General features: G+C 48.8%; 1 non-coding gene and 1 pseudogene across 1 annotated transcript in view; both read left to right on the top strand.

The window, feature by feature from the left end:
• Window positions 1–118, top strand: part of LOC149589687 (5.8S ribosomal RNA) — a 154-nt gene extending 36 nt beyond the window's left edge. Inside the window, exon 1 of the ribosomal RNA XR_016379676.1 lies at window positions 1–118. This exon is cut by the window's left edge and continues 36 nt beyond it. This is a non-coding gene — a ribosomal RNA (5.8S ribosomal RNA).
• A 481-nt stretch (window positions 119–599) lies between these two features.
• On the top strand, window positions 600–2,814 carry LOC149589686 (large subunit ribosomal RNA; annotated as a pseudogene).
• Window positions 2,815–10,000: the final 7,186 nt, after the last annotated feature.

Below are 10,000 nucleotides of genomic sequence, written 5' to 3'. Positions count from 1 at the left end.
TGAAGAACGCAGCCAGCTGCGAGACTTGGTGTGAATTGCAGGACACATTGAGCACTTATCTTTCGAACGCACATTGCGACCTCGGGTCTTTCCCGAGGTTTCGCCTGTCTGAGGGTCGGATTACTGACCACTGTGACCGCTTTTCGTACTCGATCATTCGAAGACGATTAGTCGGTCCTAAGGTGACCGTTTTTCTTGGTTCGCGAAAGTTTACCTTTCGGGAATCGAGATCGGTTTAAATTTCGTGTTTCGTCTCGTTCGTCGACTCGCCGTGACGTTGTCGCACGTTCGATTCGTGCTATGCCTTAAAAACCATAAGGACCAGAGCGGCTTCCGAGTAATGCGTAAAAACATTTTCTCGGCAAGTTCGTCTCGCGATGGTCCGGGCCATTCGAACGATTTCGGTCCTCGATCTAATTCGTTCGACGTGGTCGGTTTTACGCTTGTTTTCGTAAGAAACGGCGTTCGGCTACGCGTCTCGATGCTTTCGAAAGCGCGCCCTAGTGTTCTTTCCGAAGGATTCTGCGGGCGGGTTAATAGGAAGTTACGCTAGCCACCTCGATTTTTTAAAACTGTCGACCTCAGATCAGACGAGATAACCCGCTGAATTTAAGCATATAAATAAGCGGAGGAAAAGAAATCAACAGAGATTCCCTTAGTAGCGGCGAGCGAACAGGGAGAAGCCCAGCACCCAAGCGCCCGTCCCAATGGGGCGGGAGTGCTATTTGGTGTTTAGGAGTAGCGCGACCGAAGGTTGACCTAAGCGCAAGTCCCCCTGACTGGGGCTCTCGCCCATAGAGGGTGCAAGGCCCATAGTCGCTTATGGTCTCCGGCGGAAGCAAAACTCCTTGGAGTCGGGTTGCTTGAGAGTGCAGCCCTAAGTGGGTGGTAAACTCCATCTAAGGCTAAATACGACCACGAAACCGATAGCGAACAAGTACCGTGAGGGAAAGTTGAAAAGAACTTTGAAGAGAGAGTTCAAGAGTGCGTGAAACCGTTTAGAGGTAAACGGGTGGGCCCTCGAAGGTGATCGTCGGAGGGATTCAGTCGGACGTGACCGCGTGCGTCGTTCGTCTCTAACGGTGCGGACCTCGGTCGGCCGGGCGGGCGATTGCTGCGGGCCGTTTGGCGCATTTCCTTCCGTTCGAACTACGCTGCGACCGGTCTGGTCACTGAAAGTTGTCCGTCTTTGAAAGCGGGCGCCGGAAGGTGGCCGGTGGTTTCTCCCTCGCGGAGTTTCTACCGGTGTTTTAGCCAGCTCGTTTCACGAGTGAGCGTTCGCCAGACCGGGGACGATTTTAGCCCTGTGCGGGCTACGCCGAGCACTCCCTTTACCGGGAACGAAGCGGCGGGACAGGTGTTGTCGTTCGGTTTGTCGTTTCACCTTTGTGTGAGCGGCTGCCGGCGATCTCCGCTGGTTTCCGTTCGCACTCGTCGATGCTCAGGTGGTCAGCAGCGAGTAGGTCGGTAACCCACCCGACCCGTCTTGAAACACGGACCAAGGAGTCTAACATGTGCGCGAGTCATTGGGTCTTGAATAGGCCCAAAGGCGAAATGAAAGTGAAGACCGGTTCGGCCGGTTGCCTTGGGATCCCGCGAGCCTCGCGTTCGTGGGCGCACCAAGGGCCCGTCCCGATCGCCTCGTCGACGGGGCGGAGCAAGAGCGTACACGTTGGGACCCGAAAGATGGTGAACTATGCCTGGGCAGGACGAAGCCAGAGGAAACTCTGGTGGAGGTCCGCAGCGATTCTGACGTGCAAATCGATCGTCAGACCTGGGTATAGGGGCGAAAGACTAATCGAACCATCTAGTAGCTGGTTCCCTCCGAAGTTTCCCTCAGGATAGCTGGCACTCGGAGAATGCAGTCTCATCCGGTAAAGCGAATGATTAGAGGCCTTGGGGTCGAAAAGACCTCAACCTATTCTCAAACTTTAAATGGCTGAGAAGTCCGGTTTGCTCGACTGAAGCCCGGACGGCAACTTGGATGCGAGTGCCAAGTGGGCCACTTTTGGTAAGCCGAACTGGCGCTGTGGGATGAACCAAACGCCGGGTTAAGGGGCCCGATACGATACGAGACGCTCATGAGATCCCATGAAAGGTGTTGGTTGCTATAGACAGCAGGACGGTGGCCATGGAAGTCGGAATCCGCTAAGGAGTGTGTAACAACTCACCTGCCGAAGCAACTAGCCCTGAAAATGGATGGCGCTCCAGCGTCGACCCCATACCCGGCCGCCGCGGCCGAATAAACCATGGTGTTTTAAGCCGCGGTGAGTAGGAGGGGCGCAGAGGCGCGCGTCGAAGGTGCCGAGCGTATGCTCGCCTGGAGCCGCCTCTGGTGCAGATCTTGGTGGTAGTAGCAAATACTCAAGTGAGAACCTTGAGGACTGAGGTGGAGAAGGTTTCCATGTGAACAGCAGTTGAACATGGGTCAGTCGGTCCTAAGGGATAGGAGAAATCCGTTCCGAGGCGGGACCTCTCATTCGCAAGTCCCGCTGGTGACCGAAAGGGAATCGGGTTAATATTCCCGAACCCGGACACGGAGATCGTCAACTTCGGGGGTACTTTGCGGTAACGCAAACGAGCTCGGAGACGTCGACGGGAGTCCCGGGAAGAGTTGTCTTTTCTTTGTAAGGATTCGACTCCCTGGAATCGGCTCGCCCGGAGATAGGGATGGTGTTTCCGTAAAGCACCGCGCCTCTTGCGGTGTCCGGAGCGCTCCCGTCGGCCCTTGAAAATCCGAGTGAGAGGTAGTGATTTTCGTGCCGGACCGTACCCATATCCGCAGCAGGTCTCCAAGGTGAACAGCCTCTAGTCGATAGAAAAATGTAGGTAAGGGAAGTCGGCAAAACCGATCCGTAACTTCGGGATAAGGATTGGCTCTGAGGGCTGGGCCGATCGGGCTGAGGTCCGAAGCGGGTCTGGCACTGCACCGGGACTGGGCGAGACCGACCGGCAACGGTTTGGTTGAGCCCGGACCAGCGTCGGGGCCTTCCCGTGGAATATTTCAGCTGCGCGGCGTGCTGGGTCTCGTGCCTGGCGCGACCGTTTCGGTCGGCAACTAACAGCCAACTCAGAACTGGCACGGACCAGGGGAATCCGACTGTCTAATTAAAACAAAGCATTGCGATGGCCGTTGATCGGTGTTGACGCAATGTGATTTCTGCCCAGTGCTCTGAATGTCAAAGTGAAGAAATTCAACCAAGCGCGGGTAAACGGCGGGAGTAACTATGACAGTCGACTGTGATCTTTCCTCGCGAGCGGTCGCATTTTATAGCTCTCTCTCGTCGTATTGTTTTAACCCTAGTTATCTTGCAGTGTATGAAACTTAGTAATTTTCGGTCGTCTTTTAAAAACTTAGTTTAATTTACCGGTAATTCCCTATTCGGCTTTAGTTCGCGCCAAAAAGTACGCGGAGTCGGCTTTCCTCCCGGCTTCGGCCCTTCGGGGCTCGGCATGGATCTCTTGGACAACCCGTTCATTCCTCGCCATAAATTACCGCGGGACAATGAAACTACCATTCCTCAGCAGCGTACAGAAGAGCTTCTCTCTCAGCAGAACCTTCCATCAGTCAACGTTCCCGTACTTTCCCGGACGATACCTAAGACTCGACATAACAGTCTCCCTAACGTCAGCTTCAATTCTGCGGATGCATTACAGAATATACCAAGTAATACCCAAGTTGCCATGCAGTCACCAGGTCACGGTGATCTTTCAATTATCCCAGAAGATGTGTTAAACACCAGTTCCAGTAGCGAAACGCAAATACGGGAGGTTTTTTCAAAAGAAAACGTTCAGGTTCAAACACTTCCTGTTAAGCCGGAGTCCAGCTGTACTAATTCCAGGTCCGGTTCAGATTGCCGACACATTGATCGCCTTATGGAGCTATCAGAATCTTTTGACCAGTTCCTGATAACGAAGAATAACTCTGGAAAAAGTTACCTAAGTCAGCCTTTGCAAGCTTTCGGCAAAACCCTCTGGTCTTCCCTTGTCGCAATGGTGCTGGATCTCAACAATTCCGCTGTACGGGCAGAAGGAGCCCTGGCTGAGAATAACAGAATACTCAATCAATTACTGGGACAACGACCAGCTCCAGTTGCTTACGTTCCACCACCAACTCTTCCGGGCGCTGTTCCCTTGGTGCCAAGTTCGGGAAACCCTTCGTATGCTAACGTCCTAGGGCCTCAAACTCTACCGAAACTTTTACCAGTTTATCCGCCGGCGCAGCAACAGAAACCCATCGTTACGCCTGATTATTCGATGATCTTCTATCCTAAGGACAAAGAGAAGACATCCTCCGACTTACGTAAGCTCTTAGTAGCCGCCATTAAACCCGATAATCTCCAGATTGGCATTTCTCGTGTTCGGGATTACGGTCCCAACGGTCTCATTGTGGTTCTGAAAGACAAACGGCATATGGATATCCTGAAGGACTTTGTTTCCGATTCACCCGAACTTTCCGGCCTTGTGGACTGCGCGGAATCTAAGGCAGCCAAACCTCAAGTCACCATTTTCCAGATTGATGACAGTTTGTCCGACGACGAAATTGTGTCCGGCCTTATCAACCAGAACCACATTGAAGCTCGTCCTGCTGACATTGCAGTCGTCCATAAGTTTAAATCGCGTCGCGGCCTAAATTGCGTTATTGAACTTGAACCACCGGTCCTTCGACAAGTGATGACGCGTAGTCGGTTATTTCTTGGTTTTTGCAGTTGCACCTTCCGTGAACGACTCAACATCCGAAGGTGCTTCAAGTGCCAAGGTTACGGTCACGTCCAGACCCAATGCAAGAGCAATAGAACTGTATGCGGGTACTGTGGTCAAGGTCATTCCTACAAGAACTGTTCCTCGCGGGGTCCGCCAAAATGCACCAACTGCACTGATCATAACCACCAATATCGTACATCATTCGATACCGACCATGAAACTGGCGATGTCCGTTGCTCCGTCTACAAACGCCAGATACAGTACTACAAGTCCAAGGTCGCTAATTGACAGACAACAGATCTACTCTACTCGACAGGTTTTTTTTAATTTCGGACTTTATAGACATTTTTTTAAGGACACCGCATTTTAGACTTTTTTGTTTTAGTTAATAGTTTTTATTAATTTAAAATTTTTTACGACTATCTTGTTATTTTTTTGGACGTTATAACTTTTTAATTTGTAAATAATTTAATAATGGCCTATGCAATAGTAACATTTCTCTATCCCGTAACCGATATTGCTACATGTACCATTTGTCACGACCCCTTCCTTGACCATACTACTTGGACTGCCCATATGCGAACCCATGGATTTACAGACGAGAGTATCCAGTTTGAATGTCGACTCTGCGCCAAACTATTTCCTTCAATTTTCGGAGTATCATGCCACTACTATCACTGTAATAAAAATGGGGAAATACCTACTTCACAAGAACTGGAATTTCCTTGCTCAGATTGCACTTCATCCTTCGGCTCACAGCGCGGTCTATCCTGTCACCGTAAAAGTAAACACGCAGCACTTTACTATCAAGAGTTAAATCTTCAACCGTCTTCGCGTTACTGGTCGGAAGAACTAACTGCAACAATGGCACGTATCGAGAGTACCATGTCACCGACTGTACCACAAATCAACATTGCACTGGCCGCCCATATCCCTAGTAAAACGAACATTGAAATCCGTGCTAAACGAAAGCAAGCGTTCTATCGCCAGTTGGTGGATTCCTACCGTCAGAAGAAATCTATATCAAGTCAGCTACCGGAATCCCTAGTCCAGCCGATTCCATCTTCGCCGGTCCCTGGACCTGATTCCTCAGACTTGCGCCAACCATTACCGCCACCCGAGGATTTTTTGGACTATTTTACTCAGTATTCGGAGTCGGCCTCAGCCTTGCCAGAACTGGTGGCCATGGTGCCATCCTTGAGAACCCGAGATCCGTCCATTCTTGGTACGTTGTACAGGTATATCCAAACACGTCTTCCACGTCCGGACAAGCCACACAATAACTCTACTCGGAACGTTCCTGTCCTGGGTCCTAGGGTTACCAGAAAGAAGAAGTACGGCTATTATCAAAGGCTTTACAAATGGAATAAGCGAAAACTGGCACACGATATTCTTGATTCCAGTAATGAGGTTATTACTTACCCATCCGTGCAGAGCATAACGGAAACGTATGGAACACTCTTTGCCACGCCCGCGGTACCAGATGACGAACCTTTCGCCGGTAAACCAGTACCTGGGAAAACATACTATCCGGTGACGCTCCCGGAACTGGAAGCAGCTCTACGACGACAATCTTCATCGTCTCCGGGTATTGACGGCATAATCTTGAAGGATGTCCTAAAAATAGAAACCTCAACGCTCCTGTTCTTGTATAATGCCTTCCTCTATCTACAAGACATACCGGTAGCCCTAAAGCAGTGTCGCACTGTACTTATACCGAAGACTGGCGATCTAACACAAGCATCTAACTGGCGTCCAATCACTATATTGTCCATCCTGGTCCGGCTCCTGCACAATATCTTGGCCTTCCGGCTACGTCAAGCATTGTTACTGAATCCAGCCCAACAGGCGTTTATTTCTGAAGACGGAGCTATGGCCAATACTTTGCTACTGGACTATCTGATTAATATCTCACGAAAAAAACGAAGGACTCTATCATTGGTCTCGGTCGACATAGCCAAAGCTTTCGACAGTGTTCCTCATTCCTCTCTGCGCAGGGCTTTACGGCGGCTGGGTATTGAAAAAGAGCTAACCGACTACATACTAAATACTTACCGTAACGCGACCACTACTGTATCCTGCGGGCCATCCATCGCTGGTCCATTTGCCCTTACCTGCGGGGTGAAGCAAGGCGATCCACTTTCTCCGCTGCTCTTCAATGCAGTCTTAGACGAACTTATTGACAATCTACCGGAGGAGATAGGGGTGCCGATTGGTGGTACTACAGTCAGATGTATTTGCTTTGCGGACGACATTATTCTGGCTGCTTCCTCGGAGATCGGGATGTCTATACTCTTGGACCAATTATCAACTTTTATGTCAAATCGGCACCTTCGAATTAATCCAAGCAAATGCGTTTCCTTTGTTCTCCGCAAGCACGGTAAAAGCGGAAGGATCTATCCAGCTATAATCCCAGTCTTCACTTTGGCCACTGAACCTATTCCAACTATCCAGGCTAACGATTTATTCAAGTACCTGGGCATTGAATTCAATCCTAATGGCAAGGTTGCTCCGCAAATAGGGAAATTAAAGAACTACCTTAATCGTCTGACTGCTGCTCCGTTAAAACCACATCAGAAGTTAGTCATACTGCGGAATTACCTGCTACCAAGATTTGTCCACGTACTATCTCTCTCATTGATGACAAAGAAAATCCTAAGGTCCTTTGATCTCACCGTTCGCCACTTTGTAAAGAAGATTCTCCGGCTCCCTCATTATACACCTGATGCAGTCTTCTATGCCTCGGTCAAGGATGGTGGCTTGGGAATTCCGAGCTTCTCTTGTACTATGCCGGTAACCTTCCTTAATCGTCTGGACGCATTAAAAAATAATCGCTGGCCTCTTCTACGAGAACTGATCACGACTCCCCTCATAACGCACACTCGCAACCAAGTAGAACGGCATCTTCAGGATCTTCCGTTAACTAAGTCGGGTCTTAAAGAGTACCACGCTTCACGCCTCTATAACACTGTCTACGGGAAAGGCTTACATCAAGGCCATAAGCAGTTGTCCTATCACTGGCTTGGCAACACCGTTCTGGATCTCGATGGACGGTCTTTCTTGAAGAAATTAAAGTTGCGGTATAACCTGTTACCATGTCGAGGGTCGCCATCCAACCGCGGAGATCGGACTTGCCGGTCTGGGTGTGGAAGAGTGGAATCATTAAGTCATATCCTGCAGTCATGCCCTATCTCTAAAGTCAACTACACAAATCGTCATAATAAGCTCTTGCGATATATTTATTCGTCCATTGACCGTTCCAAGTACACTGTTCTTCTTGAGCCACGTCTAACTTATCAAGCGGATAATGACCAGCACCACGTATTCAAGCCCGACCTACTTGTTGTCTTCCCAGACAAAGTGGTGGTATGCGACGTCGGTATATCTTGGGAAGGTGCAGATCCGTTATCAGAGACCTATAAGAACAAGTGTAATCAGTATAATACACCGGCTTTTATCCAGAAGATGGCCCACTTATATCCCGGCCGCTGCCTACTCTTTCAAGCTTTTGTCATTTCTGCTCGTGGCCTCTACTGTCCTGAGAACGATGACTTCTGTTCTCTGGTCAACCTACGACAAGGATTCAAGTTAACAGCCGTACAACTTGTATTGGAGCAAGGCATCTATATATATCAAAATTTTATGAAGGCAATCTTTCGTCGCACGCCCGTCCCGTGAGCAACATGCCAACTTACCGTTCGTCGTTATAAAGACTTAACCCGCCTGTTGTCCTTACCATACTAGTCCCTCGTTGATCGCTGTCCTGGAAAAAAAATATATATAAACGCAGTTGTTAATTAAATAGACTTATATTAACTGTCATACTTACCATTATATACTTAGGAATCCCTCGCTGTTCTGAAAAACAATTTTTTTGTACTTACCATTACATACTTACCTTAGAAGTCCCTCGTTGATCACTGTTCTGGAAAAAAAAAAAAAAAAAATAGAATTTTTATAATGTTATACTTACCTTCATATATATACTTTTAAATTCTTACCAAATACTCTGTGTTTATTCTCCACACGTAGGCAACCTTTTAGGTTAAAGTTAGTCGCCACCCTGCCCTACGTGTTCTAATAGGGCTCTGGTGCAATATCGGGTATACCCTGTTTTTTAACCACTTTAGTTTTATATAACTTTATCAAAATTTTAATGTTAAGCTTTATGCTAATTTTAAATGAAGTGGTTTCTTGGTTGTCTCGCTCCTGGGCTTCGTTTAAATTGTTACTAAGGCTCAGGACGGGTTCGATTAAATTAAATGTACTCATTGTTCCTCAAATGATAATAAAGATTTAACTAGCCAAATGCCTCGTTATCTAATTAGTGACGCGCATGAATGGATTAACGAGATTCCCACTGTCCCTATCTATCTTGCCTGACACTACACACGACGATCTTCCTTACCACACTTTGGCCCGCGAAACCGCCACTCGCCAGCCAACCTGCCCTGACGACACTCCATTCACTGCCGACGAGATAGTCGACGTAATTACAAATATGCCTGCCCGCCGTGCTGCGGGTCTCTCTGGGCTACCTATGGATATAATGCGTGTTGTTAACGCCGCTCGACCCGCGGTTCTACTAACCCTATATAATGGCTGCCTGAAACTCGGATACTTTCCTTTGGCTTGGAAATCCTCCCGCCTTATCCTCATTAATAAGCCGGGTCGTGATCCGACCTCACCACGCTCTTACCGTCCCATATGCCTTCTGGAAACGCTTGGAAAAATTTTGGACAAGCTTCTGACTGATCGCCACACTCACCACCTCGAATCTAACAGCTTACTAGACCCTCGCCAATATGGATTCCGGCAGGGCAAATCAACGGTTCACGCTCTGTCCCGTCTCGATTCGTTTATTCGCCAAAACAGAAGTGAAGGTCTCTATACTTCCATCATCTCCCTGGACATCACAGGCGCATTTGATAATGCATGGATACCTTCTATTCTGCGCTCACTCCAACTTAAGAAATGCCCTCGGAACCTGTACCTTCTCATCCGCAGCTTCTTAACAGATCGTACCGCCGTCTTTACCACACCAAATCTAACTATTTCCAAGTCTGTTGAGCGGGGTGTCCCTCAGGGCTCCTGCATTGGCCCCACACTTTGGAACGTGGTCTGCGATTCTTTATTTCGTATGCTCCCTATCCCCCAAACTGACATACAAGGTTTTGCTGACGATATCACCTGCATTTCGTGGGGTCCCTCGCGACGTTCGACCGAAGCTCAGGGCAACATTCTGCTCAATTCAGTGTACCAGTGGTGTACTAAGCATAAACTTACATGTAATCCG

Source organism: Phalangium opilio, unplaced genomic scaffold, assembly GCF_054372755.1.
Source record: "Phalangium opilio isolate 3A_F unplaced genomic scaffold, DU_Popi_V2 ptg000521l_1, whole genome shotgun sequence".
NCBI classification, from domain to species: Eukaryota; Metazoa; Arthropoda; class Arachnida; order Opiliones; family Phalangiidae; genus Phalangium; species Phalangium opilio.
The sequence above is the reverse complement of the archived record's forward strand: the minus strand, read 5'-3'. Positions and strand labels throughout refer to the sequence as shown.